Source organism: Gobio gobio (assembly GCF_949357685.1).
Source record: "Gobio gobio genome assembly, chromosome: 22".
Classification (NCBI taxonomy): Eukaryota; Metazoa; Chordata; class Actinopteri; order Cypriniformes; family Gobionidae; genus Gobio; species Gobio gobio.
This window is the reverse complement of record NC_137118.1, coordinates 22949017-22965610: the sequence shown is the minus strand read 5'-3', so window position 1 is coordinate 22965610 and position 16594 is coordinate 22949017. Positions and strand designations below refer to the sequence as shown.

At 36.4% G+C, this 16594-nt stretch overlaps 2 long non-coding RNA genes across 2 annotated transcripts; both read right to left on the bottom strand.

Moving 5' to 3' along the window:
• Nucleotides 1–4048: 4048 nt before the first annotated feature.
• LOC307118289 lies at nt 4049–8926 on the bottom strand. Its single transcript, XR_013815521.1, has 3 exons — nt 8856–8926; nt 6886–6939; nt 4049–4139 (listed from the first exon to the last, which is right to left on the bottom strand). It is a non-coding gene; the product is annotated as an uncharacterized lncRNA (long non-coding RNA).
• Nucleotides 8927–9047: 121 nt separating this feature from the next.
• Nucleotides 9048–11175, bottom strand: LOC307118288. Its single transcript, XR_013815520.1, has 3 exons — nt 11099–11175; nt 9744–9808; nt 9048–9106 (listed from the first exon to the last, which is right to left on the bottom strand). It is a non-coding gene; the product is annotated as an uncharacterized lncRNA (long non-coding RNA).
• Between the last annotated feature and the right edge of the window lie 5419 nt (nt 11176–16594).

Below are 16594 nucleotides of genomic sequence, written 5' to 3'. Positions count from 1 at the left end.
AGCCATATCTCAGCCCCAGAACATCCTACAGACATGTTGCTTGGCTTTTTTGCATCCCAGTAGCATCCGAGAGGATTTTTTTTTTGCCACGGCAAGCACCACTCACATTTTCTTCAGGAAATGTACATTCTAGAGTGAGAAAGTGAACTGTTCAAACAGGTTCTACAGTGTTTGAAAAAAGAAAACTACCTCTGTTTGATGGATTGACAAATACGTTTTAGTCAGATTAAATACTTTTTACTTGCTAAGACATATTTGAAGTGTTTTTAAAAGGAAAATTACCATTTTTTGATGTGTGTAAATGGACCAAATGCTACAATTAAATATTTGAAACCCATTATTAATTGAAAAGAGTGCCAGTTCCCTCTTGATTTTCCTAATAAACATTGAGACAATATTACATTTTTCTCTGTGATTTACTACCTATACTGCATAGCGTTGCCCTGAGGCAACAAAATAAAATCTGCTAAAGGGGTGGGTTTTTAAAAAAAAAATTTTTTGTTTGTTAATCTGTTATCTTAAATCTTCAAGAAAATAAGATAAAAAAAATTTTTTTAATGCAAAAACATAATTCATGCATTAGAGGGTTAAATTATTATTACTACTATATAAAATATTATCAACTGAATTCATAAATTTTGTTTATTGCATTATTAATGTTTGTCACGGTTTGTTTAGGGTTTTGTTTCACATTCTTATTTTGTTATGTTCAATGTCATAGTTCCTGGTTTGTCATGTGATTCCATTGTGCCCTCATGTGATCATGTCATGCTCCTCCCTAGTCTCTAGTGTCATGTTGTCATTGGTTTATTTAATCATGTGAGTTCTGTCATTGGTTCATTGTCTTGATTATTCACAGGTGTGTCTTGTTTAGTCATTAGTCCTTGTTTATTTAAAGGTCCCATGGCATGAAATTATCATTTTATGAGGTTTTTTAACATTAATATGAGTTCCCCTAGCCTGTATATGAAGAGTTTGGTTGCAAAACGCGATAAACGCCATTTTTTGACATTTGGATTTTATTATTGGAAATCACTGTTTAGATGTACCTTAATCTATGTGTGAATTGCTGCCATTAATAAGATTTGAAAATGTACATTTTAAGCCAACTACAAAATGTATTTTTTCACAAAACGCGATATCCGCCAGCCCAGTTTCTTTACAAAGTGCGATATAGAACGTTCAGGATGCCGCGCAAGCTCAGGATGTCACGCGAGGAGAGAGTCACCGCCGGTGAAGTGCTCCGAGTTTGCTCAGTGATTTAACGATAATATCAAAACAAAAAACATATTTTTAAAAAGAGGATTCAATAGGCTAACTAAAAAACGTTTACCAGTTTATACTGTAGGCGAGCTGTCAGTCACGTAGGCTACGTCACTGATCAACAGCTGTCTGTCAGTCAGAGAATCAAAGCTTCAGAGTCAAGCTAACGTTATGGATTACGGATTGGAGCCGGTCATTCCAGCTGCTGTTGGGAGAAAGAGGAAGGCGTCTAAAGAAAATCATCAAAGGGAGAAGACAAACGGTTAAGGCATTCAGGGGAGGGAAAACATCCAAAGATTAATTGTTGTCATCGTGCGACTGCGAGTAATGTTGGTCTGTCATGCCGACACACACACACACACACACACACACACACACACACACACACACACACACACACACACACACACACACACACACACACACACACACACACACACACACACACACACACACACACACACACACACACACACACACACACACACACATACTTGTTTTTGTGGTATAGAAGGACTTTGATGGCCAAACCAGTATGGTGGTGGTATAAAGGGACACCCCTTTCCCAATGCCCTACAGTGATGATAAAACTATCAAAAATTTTGTTTTAATCTGCAGATCACAAATCTGACTTCAAATATTCTATACACACAACAGAACAGAAAATATGACAATATGATATTTTGGTGGTACACAAGGACATTCCCGCCCATCCTGAAATGTTCCCGCCTATGACATAATTGTGATTTTTGGGGCCCGACCGTATTATGAGGACACTCGTTTTACAATACACAAAATATGTCATTTCAGTGGATTACAGGGACCAGTGTGGTTTACAGGCACATGACCACACACACACACAAATGTGACAACACAGTGTATTACCAAGACTAAGGTGATTTAAGAGGACTGGATCTTAAACACAATACACAACTGCACAATCCAACATTACGGGGGCCAGTGTGTTTTACTGTTACATGACCACACACACACTAACCTGAAAACACTGCGTATTACCAAGACTAAGGTGATTTAAGAGGAATGATCTTTAAACACAATACACAACTGCACAATCCAACATTATAAGGACGTGTGTGTTTAATGGTTCATGCCCACAACACACACACACACCTGAAGATATGGTGCATTACCAAGACTAAGGTGATTTAAGAGGACCGGATCTCCAATACATTACACAAAAAAACTTACAACATTACAGGGACCAAAGTGTTTTAGAAGTACTTTAATTATGACTTAAAATATTAACATAAACATTGAGTTTTTCCAGTTTTACCATGTGATACCATCATGTCATGCCATTTTAAGAGGAAAGTGACACCCTCAAACATAAAAACATGTTTCAGAAAGCATACAGCATCATTACAAAGCTTCGGAAAGATAGACAAAACAGCCCATTTGGAAACAGGCACATCTGAAATCAGTCATTAAACAGCTTTGATATATATTAAATTAACCCACTCGACATGCAATAAATGCTGCAGCATATAGAGAAACGACTTATAAGAGACGCTTTACCCAAAAAGACAATTCTTCACAATTGTCGAGTCAGAGTTTCAAAGCAGCTTAGAGGAAAACAGTGATAACAGGAAAATGATGTATTATTATTACATTTATTAAAATGATATTTGATTATGAAGTTAGTTTGGGCTGTAGAGCAGCTCTAGAAGAGTATAGTGTCATCGTTCAGTGTTGATTGAGTTATGTTGTAGAAATCATCAGTTATTCCTTTAGTTAATATCATCTATAGCATGGGCGCCGGAAGCAAAAAAAAAAGTGGGTGGGTCCTCTCAGAATATTTTTACTGGAGTAGACGGCATTTACTTTAAGTAGAAATATACCGCCTTGTTTGCTAAACGTCTGGTTGGGCCAGACAAAAAAACGGAAATCACCGTATCAGTGAGAGCAGCAATAGTGCTGGGTGAGACGCATGGCATCAAGCTGACGCAAATCGACCCGCGGTTCGAATCCACCTTTCGCCGAACTCACTCTACTCCCTTTTTCCATCACATATCAGATCGGAAAGGCATTTATTTCCAATAGAAATGAAGAAAATATTAGAAAAGTTGAAATTAATCATCTAACGTGTTTAATAATGGTTAAGGGTTTGTGCACAGACATGTGCTGAATTACAGACGGTAAAAGTGAGTGGGTCCAATATCATTGATCGTAAAAAGTGGGTGGGTCTTGTCCCGCACACATACAATGGTTCCGACGGCCATGATCTATAGCAGCTCTGGAGAAAACACTCATGTCATCGTCCAGCTCACTTCAGTTCTCATATAGTGCCAATGCAGTCAGATCAATAATAGTTTTGAAACGTATAATAATACTATTTCTTTCAAGAACAGTTCAACTTCTAGATGTATAGAGTGAGCTCTTAGTATGTTCTGCTGCTCTACAGAAGTTTAGCTATAGAATGAAACTAACAAAACCAACAACCAAAATAATAATCCAGCATCAAATGAGACACATGATGTAACATCACTTATTTTAGGCTTTGCTTTTCAAGGTAATTCCTCGATTTCTTATAAAATATCTTTTGTCCTCTGTGCTTTCCCAAAACATAATCCTCAGCGGTCTTACACTGCGGTCTTTCAGTCAGTGTGGCCAGTTCTCCTTTGGCTATATGAGCCTTAAAATGTTCAATTACAGCTGTAACTTCAGCATTTGACCAGCACACGTTTTGTCCTTTCAATTTCTGCCTCACTGTCATTGTCTGTACAGAAGAACACATGCTTTAGTAAGCTCTGACTATATGAGAGCTCCTGTACTTACACTGATGGAGGTATTCTGATTTAAACCTCAGGTACCTTGAGAAACTTCAGTGGTTTTCTCAATGGGCATCTTCTGAACACCTGGAAGAAATCAGTTATACACTGATCAGAAACTCAGATATAACGCAAACCTGTATCTAGATCTTAAAACTGAATATACACCTGATATCTAAAAAAAATCACATTTCAAATGACATTCAAAATATTATTCTGGAGAAGAAATGTTATATTAAACACCTCCTTTTTAAGTTTTTGACCAACATGAACATGATCAACTTATTGGTATAGGCCAGAATTACAATGTTGGTCCAACACTGATTCCATTAATGTTCTTCTAGAAAAGTTTCACTATATAAAAGTGCAAAAATCTGATTATTGATAACTGATTATTACAATTAATGGCAAAAGGAATGTTTAGAAATGTAAACTGATATTACCTACTGACACACTGCAGCATTATATATTATAGATCTATATATATATATACACACACACACACCGTATATAACTGTCTTAAAACCACTGGCTTAAAATGAACATTTCTAACGCATCATCTTACTCTAAAGGTACAAATTCTGTTGTGTACCTTATCAACATTATTTAATATTAAGCCATTGATTTTGGGCTGTTGGCAAACATAATTCTAAAGTGGAAACCATCTAAACATCAACAGACAGGTTGTTCATGTTTATACACACTTTGTTATCATTACTAACATTCAACAAAGCATGTATTGATGAATTTTGTTACCCTTGTTGTAAAGTGTACACTATTTCAACATTACCTGATGTGTTATTAACATTTGTAGACTCTTTATCAACATGACTTGTCATTAACAAAGCATTTATTATATTTAATGAACCTACAAATGTTAACACATCAGTTAATGTTGAAATAGGGTACACGTGATAATAAGGTTCTCAAAATCCAATAATATACATGCTTTGTTTAAAGGTCCCGTTTTTCGTGTTTTTTTGAAGCTTTGATTGTGTTTACAGTGTGCAATATAACGTGTTCATGTTTCGCGTGTAAAAAAACACAGTATTTTTCACACAATTTACTGATCTGTATACTGCTGTTTTCACTGTCCTCAAAACGGCTTGAAAGATTTCCCTGTTCTGTGAAGTCCCTCCTTCAGAAACACGTAACGAGTTCTGATTGTGCCAGCGGTTCCCGTGTTGTGATTGGACAGCAGCTCACGCAGAGCGCACGTTACCGGAAAGGTCGCGCCTCTCACCATAACGGGGAAGCATGCGCTCAATGATCTCTAAGTACAGCGTCCCTGGGAAAGCCAAACAAAGGTGACTTGACTCCGGGATGAAAATAACAGCGTCTCCACGACATGGCGACAAACAAACTATACGAACGCAACTGAACGCAACACTTCCTCTTATCATTAAAGCAGGAAGTACCAGGATGTAGTCCAAACCGGCCGTTCGCTGTAGGCTTTGAAAGGGAACTTCTGTTAAATAAAATATCTCGCTTGGCATTGAACTTTGAGCTTTATAATTTTACAGGTATTATATATGCTCTAACAGCAACATTACACACTAACTAAAGTTTGAAAAATGGGATCACGAAGAACAGGACCTTTAATAATGTTGATAAGGAATACAACAGCATTTTTACCTTTAGAGTAACATGGTGAGTTAGAAATATTCATCCGTAGTGTGTGTGAACTGCTGTGTAAACTAATGTAAATATGTACAGTAAGATAACCTTACAAAAACAGTAAAGCTACAGGTATTGTTCATGATTAGTTCATGTTAACTAATGCATTAACTAATGTTAACTAATACAACCTTATTGTAAAGTGTTACCATAATAACTATAATACTTTTAGATCACTATTATTAGAATTGTTGCTAAGATACTAATATACTACTACTGTCAATGAAAAATTTATATTTTATAATGATTATTTTATTTTACAATACTTCTTTCTTAATTTCTTCGCTTAAGCTGTTATACTGGCAGAAGCCTGCAGTTTCAGTGAAAACAGGTTTATAAACGCATCTTATTACAAATGGGGTGAAATACTGTAAATCAACTGTTTAACATTTATTGGCTGTGAAACGAGGCGTGGACAATGCCAGATCATGAGCTGATCGAGTGAGGAAAGTGTGCGGTTCAGTTTGAAACACGCAGCACAACAAACTGTAGACTTACTTCATTCTCGTCTTTTGTGATTTGATAAGGGCACGAAGCTATATCGTGCTTTTGATTTTAATTTCATTTTAGAGACGCTTTACCAAAGTGCATGCCGCAAGATACAAAGACAATTTATGTTATTACACAAACACATTTGGAGACAGAATTAAATCCGGTGACTCAAAGCACTTCAGGAGGTGGTCTGAGACGCATTCCAGATGAAACTGGACAAGTGTAAATGCAGATGGTTGTTGAAACCGCATATGGTTTACCACAACTTTACTCCTCACAAAACTGCCAAATTATAAACAAGTGAGAGCGTGTTTTAGGCTATCTGACATGTTCTAGTCAGATATGACAGCGCTCATCTTCATTAAAAGTAGTGAGAATAAATTATTTAACCAGTGCTGATGCTACTCTCTCTCCTATTGATCTTGAAATTAGCTGATGATAAATAACATGCTTCTCATAGCGGTAGTTTTACGATGACGTGAACACCGTTAAACCAGCGTATAGCATGGAAATAAAATATTGGATATATATCCGTTTTGCAAAGGCCCATTTATGTGGCCAAGTGTAAATGGAATTGTTTTGACAAATCATATCAGTAAAAACACATGAAAAGGTTCTTACTAGACTAGCATTTTCTAAAATGATGCAAAGTTCTTTTTATTACCATCTCAGCACAGCCTTGATCATCCAATGAGAACTGGTCCTTCTCAGGGCTCACCTGAAAGCAAGGTAAAGAAAGAAGAGATAAACATTCAACTACAGACAAAGATTCAGAGATGATCCAAATGAAGCAGCACAGACACTGGACTCCATCTGATAATAACAATGAGGCCGATATATTAAGACTAATAAATAATGGATTATTTCCTGCAGCTTCAGATGTGTACTGTTCACCATGATGGTTGTGAAATGTTTGAATCACTTTGAAAAGGAAGACACATTCAAGGTGCATCACAATCAGCGCGGTGTTACAGGGAGAGTTTGTTTGTGCATTCGCAGCATTTTGTGGAATTGTAAGCTGTAATATATTTAAAATGTTGTGTATATCTGATTTATCTCAGATAGGATGAGTTACTGAACGCTGCAGTAAAGTGCTTCACTGTAGGCCAACCGGTGATCATCTCTTCCACACGCGAGCTCAAACAGCAATGCAGGACAATAATAACTGACTGTCATATATACATAACATTATAATGAGAAGACTATTGCAATAAGACGCTGTGAATTCTTTGGGTCTAGCTGCCGTGCTTCAGCGCTGTTGTGGGAAGAACGCGCTGAACAACAGGAGTTCCACATTTTGACAAACACAGTCAAGTTCACTTGTGCATTTGCATCAATGTGCAGATATAAGTCGTGATAGTAAAGTTATGTAGTATAAACCTTTGATTTCTCTCATATAGGATGGATTAGGATCAGTTAAATAACTCAAGCAAAGCTCTTCATTGTACCGCTGATGATCATTGGCTTCAACGCAGAACATTAATAACAATAATTGGGACTGTCATATATAAATTACATTATAATGAGAAAACTATCTGAATAAAACGCTGTGAATTCTTTGGGTTTAGTTGCCGTGCGTCCACAACAGGAGTTTCAATACGTAACTTAGTTCAAGTTCATCTATGCATGATTTTGTGCAAGTATGAGTTGTAATATTGTGTTTATTTTGTATAAATATCTAATTGATCATATATAGGTTGTGTTCCATTGAGCTAAACAAAAGCGCTTGGGTTTATGGGTGTTCATTCAGCTCTTCAGCTTTAGAGCGCGCACCTCAAACACACGTTATTTGAAACCATCCAATTAAACACGCATAATATTACTGTCATTTTAAAAATGTTCATATGTTTTCAAAAGTATTGATGCATTATTTATCAGAACTAGTACTTTTATTGTTCTTGTATCATTTTCATCAACAATATGAGTAAAATAATTCCCTTATTGTCCATTTGATTTGATTTATCCATGGCACAGGCATTTGATTCTTTATGTAGACTAAGTAATGTTGCCCATGACTTGTTTGCATTTTAATTTAATTTTATTTATTATTATTTGTAAGGCAATAGATGTTTTGGGTAAAACTTTACAATACATTTGTTATTGCATTAACTAACATGAACTAACAGAGCAAAACTTTTGTTAATGTGAGTTGATGTTAGTTCACAGTGTGCACTAAATGAACAGATACAACACTGGATCCTAGACATGTTGAGATTAACGTTAACTAAGATTAATAATCCTGTAGAAGTGTTGTTCATTCATTGTTAGTTCATGTTAGCTAACACTAACAACATGAAAACTTATTGTAAAGTGTTGTCATTTTTTTTTTTTTATAAAGAAAGTTAATTAATTTAATTTTTACAATCATATGATAGCCAATAGAATGAATGGCTACTGTACTGTATAGGTTTGATTTATGTTGAAGTGTTTGAGTCATGGCTTTTAATGATGAGCCTTTTGTTTTTGTAATCAGGCTCTCAGAGTATATAAAATTTGGATTTAGATTAATCGGCCAATATATCAGTTATCGGCTTTCAAATATAAAGAACGATCAGTTATCGAACTCTGCCCAAATGTTTATATTGGTGCACCCCTAATTTTAATTTCCAAAAAAAAAAAAAAAAAAAACAATACCTTCTGTACTCTCTGTATCTCTGACTTCTGACTGGGACAGAGTGCGGAGGGATCAACCTCACAGAGAGTCTACAAAACATCAAATTAGACATGAAACACTGATGTAAATATGTGAACAGCCTAGATCTCACACGTGTGTGTGCTTGGTTTGCTCATTCTCTTACAGCACAACTCTCACTTACCTCATGTAGACCCACAGTAAGAGCAGCACAATCACCACTGCCTGATGACAGCTGGGTCTGACGGCTTATCTGAACATATGAAATAAAGCATTACATACAGAAACACTTCACCTAAAAACATAATATATGGAATATAGCAAAGGGATAATGTACAGTCAGCCAGTAATTAATACAAAATAAACATGGACAGGATAATCAGATAATCATACATGACTACCCATCAATAAATATTTGCACATGAAATATTGATTTGAGATAATATACAAGATTACAAAATAGTTCAATTTCAAATCAACATTTCAAGGTAATGTTAATGTCTTTTATGCATCACATTAGATGCGTGTTCATTATAGTATGTCATGTTGTGTGTGTGTGTGTGTGTGTCTTACAACAGTTTTATGAGGACACGTTTTATGAGGACATCATAAGAACATGTTCTTGATGTTTGACTTTGACTCAGTGTGTTGTGTTAGTTTGACAGAAGTCTGGTCTATGAGTACACTAGTTTTACCGGGACACTGGTCACTAGACACATTTGGACGGCACCTGAGCTCCAATATTTGTGTGTATGAGAGAGTGATACGAGTGATCCTGACTCACTTTTTACACACAATCATAATTCAGTGACTGATAACTCTGGCAAACGATCTGTTTCTGAGCTGAAATCTGTTCTATTCTTTAAGGAATAACTCAATTATTACATTACCTTCTTGGATACCTTTAGAGTTGCTGTATCTTGTTTGGTTTAATCTGATTCTTCTCAGTTATCATCTGGAAAAAAAAGAAGAGCAAATAAAAATCAAAACAAAATAAAGACAAATAAATACTCATTTTAGTATTACATATTGAAAGCCAATTTCAACCGAGGGTCCTATTTTTTTCTTCTTCAATTATTATATATATTATAATATTTATAATAAATATTTTTCGATATTGGTATTAGCCGAAATGAGCTGTGAATTATGGGTTATCAGTATCGATCCTAGTATTCTATATGTGCACCACAGTGTCCCAGTAAAACTAGTGTCCTCATAGACCATGATTCTCAAACTAACACAACACACTGAGATCTTTCAGTCAAGACAAACATCAAGAACATGTTCTTATGATGTCCTCATAAAACGGTGTCCTCATAAAACTGGTGTAAAGCTACACACAACCTGACATACTGTAATGAACACACATGTAATGGGATGCATTAAAGCCATGAACATTAACTTGTAGGGCTGCACAATACATTGCTTTATCATTCATACCTATTCATGGTGGTGACATTGGAGTATAGCCCTATGTGAAGTCAAGTAGGCTATATGGATCATAGTTGATCTCTTATAGTGAAAACAGCCTAATAAACTGCTGCGGACTGTCATTAATTGCAATAAAACATCCAAATACAAAGAAAAAAATCTGTTTTGTAGCTTTAACCAGGAATAATTATATCTGATGTATACAGTAAAGACTATGCAGTGTTATTTTACAGTTGATTACTCTATATACCCTTATTACTGTTCCTAAATGCTATTAGACTTACCTGGAAAACATGAGGCACTGTTTATTTCATATTTTTGTTCCTTTTTTGTATCTATGCTTGCAGTTTATTATTTTCTATGCAGACGCACACCCCTACAAAATCACACCAATCATTCTAGAATGATTAGTTATTTCCAAATAAAGCTATTTAAGTCATCTGGTGAAATTGTTTTTCATATTGCATTATATATTGCAGGGGAAAAAAACAATATTGCCATATCAGTTTTTTTAAATATTGTGCATCTCTATTAACCTGGGTAACATTTAAGCTTTAATATTACATTTAACAATACTCTGTAAATAAAATATAATGTACTAGCTTTATTAAACAAGTTTTAAATGACGAGCATCGCTGATTCTCTGTAAATAGAATCACTATAAGTGCGCTAGCACCGTTAGCATCAAGCGCTAGCTGCTTTCTAAGTGTAAAACGAGCTGGGAAGAGCTAACAGGACATGCACAAATAAGCCAAACGGACCCACAGGCTATTAGAGAAGCATTATAACATTATTAAACAGTGTTATAACTTACCTTTAAATAACAGTTGCCTTCATCAGGTCCGCAGTCCTCTCATGTCCGGTCCAAACAGGAATTAACTTGCCCCATACACCTCTGACTACACCACACTTATCATAATATAAACGGGATTTTATCATATAATTAATATATTACTTGCAAAAATACTTAAATAATTAGTATTTTGCATTATGTTGCTTATTATACAGACTTATGCTGAAGCTGAATGAAGCTCCGCCCACCGGCACCATCTTGTTTTCACGATTTCCCGCCTACCGGAACCGATCTGTCCAATCAGAGGCCTCAAAACTTACACTTGTGTGTATTATGCAAATTTTTGATGACGCAGGTGTTATACCGGGACCTGGCTCCAGGGGCGCACTCCCGAAATCAGGGATACACTGTGTATAGTAAAATTTCTGGGTTTTGTGGTATGTAAGGACATCGCTCCAAAATTGGAGAGGGTGCTTCTGGGACATAGTAAATGACATCCACACTGCCGGAATTATGAGGACATGGCCCCTGTCCTCATAAACCCAAATGTCCCCGTAATGCTGGTGCGTATTCAGGTCAAAAGTCCTCGTAAACCACAAAAACAAACACACACACACACACACACACACACACACACAAAACATTGATTCACTAGCTTTTCTTGATGGTATTACAGTAGTAGAATATAGCCTAAGGTGGATATATAGCGTTTTGCAAAAAAAAAAAAAAAAAAACGTTATGTTGTGTATGTTCTGACCAAAACTAACTCGGAATCTTATTATTATTAATCAATCTTTGTATATACTATTCCATATATTTATGATGTATTGTTTTTTTAACCAATTTAAGATGTTTGACAATGTTAAGATAAATATGTTGCATTTTGGCATGGTTTTTGACTTATTTATGGACATAAAATTAAATAAAAAATATCCTGGATTTGAAGAATATTGTGTCCCGGCCTTCACTGAGCTCAAGTAATAGTTTAATGTACAAAAAATGGTGAATGAACTTGACTGTTGATGTCTTAAATAATAATGTCAAATAACCAACATTTCTCAAAATGGATATATCTCGTTTTGCAACGAAACTCTTCATATGGTCCCCGAGTGGCTAGAAATTTTGATAGGTGTAAACTGAGTTCTGGGTGTCCTGCTCTGCCTTTGAGAAAATGAGAGCTCAGACGAGCTGATCTGGAATCTTCCCTGTACGTTGTCATACGGGGAACGGTTATCTCCCCTTTCGCTGTCGCATTGTCAGCACAGGCTTTACAAACAGACTTTTACCATTTGGATTCGACAGCACCGCCACAAACAGTGAGTAATAGTGTTCATTAATGCCTGATCTGTGATCAGTGATTTCTGATGTGTAGTTGATCATTCAAGTTCACACAGACTTTCTTTCTAAATCGTTTAATACTGTCAGTCCCGCCGCTGGCTGTCTTGATGCCCTAAGCGTAATGCATCAGTGAATCAAGCCAGTGACTAAAACGATCAATTTTGATTAGACACTAGATTAGCGATCAAAGAACACTCTTTATAATGTTCGGATCTGTCAATCATACGTCGCGAGTGTATCTGCACACTTGCCCAAACTGCCGTTATAATGAATGACGCTGTTATGCTGCACAAAGCTCTTACTGTATTCATATCGATGTTGTGTTTGCTGTTAGTTGTGGCGAAAGCATTTTGTGAGAGAGAACGCGCTGCAATGACAAGATCACTGCATTCATGCGATCAACAGACTGCCTGTGTACTCAATGCTCTCATCACTGCAGCTTTTCATGTGATGGGAAAAGATCTAAAAATAATGCTATAATCAACACTTTGACGATTCGTTCATCTTGACGGCTGTGATGGTAAAAAAACGTAGTAAAAGTATTCGAAAGGGGTTCCACATGTTACAAAGTTCATAGAATAAGGAGGAAGAAGACAGGGTCGGCATGGCTGGGACTCGTGTTTATTCAGAACTCTCAGATACAAACAAAATAAACTCACACTCACAGCGCTCTCAACAACTCGGTACAATAAAACTTTCTCAGCTATTTTCCTCCAGCTCTCGTCTTTCTGGTCTACAAGTGCCCAAGTCTGTCTCTCTCTCTCTCTGGCAGCGCTTGCAGACCTCGCTAAACCACGCCCCCTCCGCCACATAATCTAATACTCATTTCAAATGCAAAGATGTCAGCCAATCACAATAGTGGGCGTTTTTCACTGAAGTCTCACAGGGGGGAGTGTATATGTACATTTTAGGGTTTGTGATGTCACCAACCCGGGAAGAAGCTTTTTGTAGTTCTTATCAGCCATTTGCTGTAGTCCTCAAAAAGCAGTTCTGTAAAAGAAAATGTCTCCCTTTGCATTGAACTTTGAGCGTTGTGACTTTGCAGATGTTGTTTATGCTCAAACAGCAACATTAGACACTAACTAAAGTTAAAAAAGTGAAATCATAATCAAGGACCCCTACAATATTTCTTGTTATAAGTTGTTCTATAAAAATGCTTTAGTTTTTAGCTGCTGTCCAAGCTCATTCTGATTCTGGAAGCTCCTGTCACCAAGACAAATTCCTTGTGTTTGTAAACATTCTTGCCAATAAAGCTCATTCTGATTCTAATTCAATTGTCATGCTTGGTTGTAAAGAGCACACGTCGAAAGGAGTAGATAACAAAAACGTTTTATTAAATCCACATGGAATACTCGGGAGACGCAGGCAAAAAAACAAACACAAATCATGTTAACATTGACGATACCAGACAATTGAACTGAGGAAACTCAGGGCTTAAATACAGTACATGGGGAGAGTAATCAAGATGAAACAGAACAGGGGCCTGATGTATAAACGTTGCGTATCTGTTTTAAATCTTATATACACATTTTAGATTAAACATGCCACTCTCATTAATGGACTTAAGCACTGAAAATTATTATCCAGAAGTTAATTTTTTTTTTATATTAATTTAAAAATAAATTTTTGTAGTAGATGCGCTGCTTTTGAACACTTTTCCTGTGGCATGCTGCTTTAATGTTTTAACCAGTGAGGATTGCTTGGTGCATGATAATTCTGCTTTAAATTGTGTTCTAAATAGCATAACTTGGAGAAAGTGCTTGGAGAAATTTTTTGCATGAATAATGCACTTGACTCCGTCTAAATAGATGGCATAAAGGTATAATGACAGTCACCGAAGGACTCGCTCGGTGATCGAACATTGGCCCGGTTTGAATAAGTCCAATGAGACTGTTTAAACGCTGTAGCAGGTGTGCTTTTGGTGTTTGTGCACAGACACAGAGTGTAGCCTAATGACAATCATTTCCGTGGTCTTCCCAATATTGTAAAAAATACCATTGTATTGGAAGGATATTTGAAGGAAACGGTAAGATATGCATGTGGAAAGATTGAGCAACTATTCTCTGAAAACTAAACTTAACACAAGACATTCTCAACAGAGTAATGAATCGATGATTCACCATGGAAATAGACTTCTACTTCATTACTTCATTCTTCTTTTGTTTAATGGTGATTTACATTAATGCACATCGCCACCTATTTGAGTTGAATTAACAATTAAACATTACCTTGTTATAATAGTGCTTTAGAATTAATATATAATATTGTATATTATAATATTATTAATATAACTATATTAATTAAATAACACACATCTGAATACCTCTTAAGCAAACCCTGGATCATGAGCATCTCCGGAGCAGGTTATGTTCAGAGATTGAGTTGCTATGGCTACTTACATACCCTGAATGTTACCTCCGTTTTTGGAACCGAAAGTTGACGTTATCCGCTTACTTACTCTTAAACATACCGGGGTATGTCACATAACCTGCTTTCTGGAATACCCCCCAGTAGTGCTTCTTGAGAATAAACAGAGGTTTAGATTTTTATGTTTTATGGAATGTTTCGTCACCATTTGTGACATGGTGCATTATCCTGCTGGAAGTAGACATCAGAGGATGGGCACATGGTGGTCATAAAGGGATGGACATGGTCAGAAACAATGCTCAGGTAGGCCGTGGCATTTAAACGATGCCCAATTGGCACTAAGGGGCCTAAAGTGTGCCAAGAAAACATCCCCCACACCATTACACCACCACCAGCAGCCTGCACAGTGGTAACAAGGCATGATGGATCCATGTTCTCATTCTGTTTACGCCAAATTCTGACTCTACCATCTGAATGTCTCAACAGAAATCGAGACTCATCAGACCAGGCAACATTTTTCTAGTCTTCAACTGTCCAATTTTGGTGAGCTTGTGCAAATTGTAGCATCTTTTTCCTATTTGTAGTGGAGATGAGTCACCAAGTCACCATTATGGTGATTAGTGTTTACTTTAGTTGGGCTCTTGACCCCTCTTTTTTATGATGATAATGATGCTGTCATCAAGTAATGTCCTTGGGGGTATTTCAGAAAGCAGGGTTAACTTATCGTCACATATACCTTGAGCTCATGGTTGATTAGCAAACTAACCCTGGATCATGAGCTGATTATTTCTGAGAGTACTTATTAAAGATTATTTGAGCTTCCACATTTGAGCTTCCACAAGAACCAACACAAGGTTCATTCTCGTATTACATTTATGCATTTGGCAGACGCTTTTATCCAAAGCGACTTACAGTGAACTTATTACAGGGACAATCCCCCTGGAGCAACGTGGAGTAAAGTGCCTTGCTCAAGGACACACTGTTGGTGACCGCTGGGATAGAACCAGCAACCTTCTGCGTATCAGTTCAGTGGTTTAACCCACTGGACCACCATCTCCATTTATGTGTTTTCTCTGTGCCAGATTATGTGTATTCTCTGTGCCACCACACATCTCTTCCTTTTGGATTATTGGATTATTTGGATTATTATCAAACGCTACCATGACAACATACAAATACCTATCAATTCAAATAATATCACAAATAACATTTCACATTTATTAGCTGTTGAAATAGTGACACAGTAATAAAGTAACAAACAAAGCACTGTACCAGCTACTGAAACCACATCATGAAAAGGCTGAAGGAGTTTCTTACCATATGTGCCTGCTACTTTTTCACTTTCTATCTTTTTAAAGATGCTTTGTGTTATCGGTTATTTTCAAAGGAGCTCTGACTGCCAGTGGTTTACAGTTATTAAAAAAAAAGCATTGAATCCTCACTAAAAAGAGCCATGCTGGCCTAGATTCAGACACTTAAATAGTTCATAGATGAAGTGTCTCAGAACATTCAAAGACTCTATGTGTAAGTGCAATTTTGCTATTAGTTTTTGCAAGCTTGCTTATAGAACATTGTTTCTTTTTATTTAAACCTGATCATACATGGCCCTAAAAAGAATGTGCACATTTGAACCACTAATAAAATGATTTGAATGTCATTGTATTAGACATTCTTTAACGACATTGTTACAATAGTTCTTCAACATTTTTTATACAAGCAGTGATTTACATTCATACACTCACAATCATACACTCAAAACGTTTTATCCTCTGTAGAATGCTTGTGACAAACACTTAAAAGCACTGATAGCAT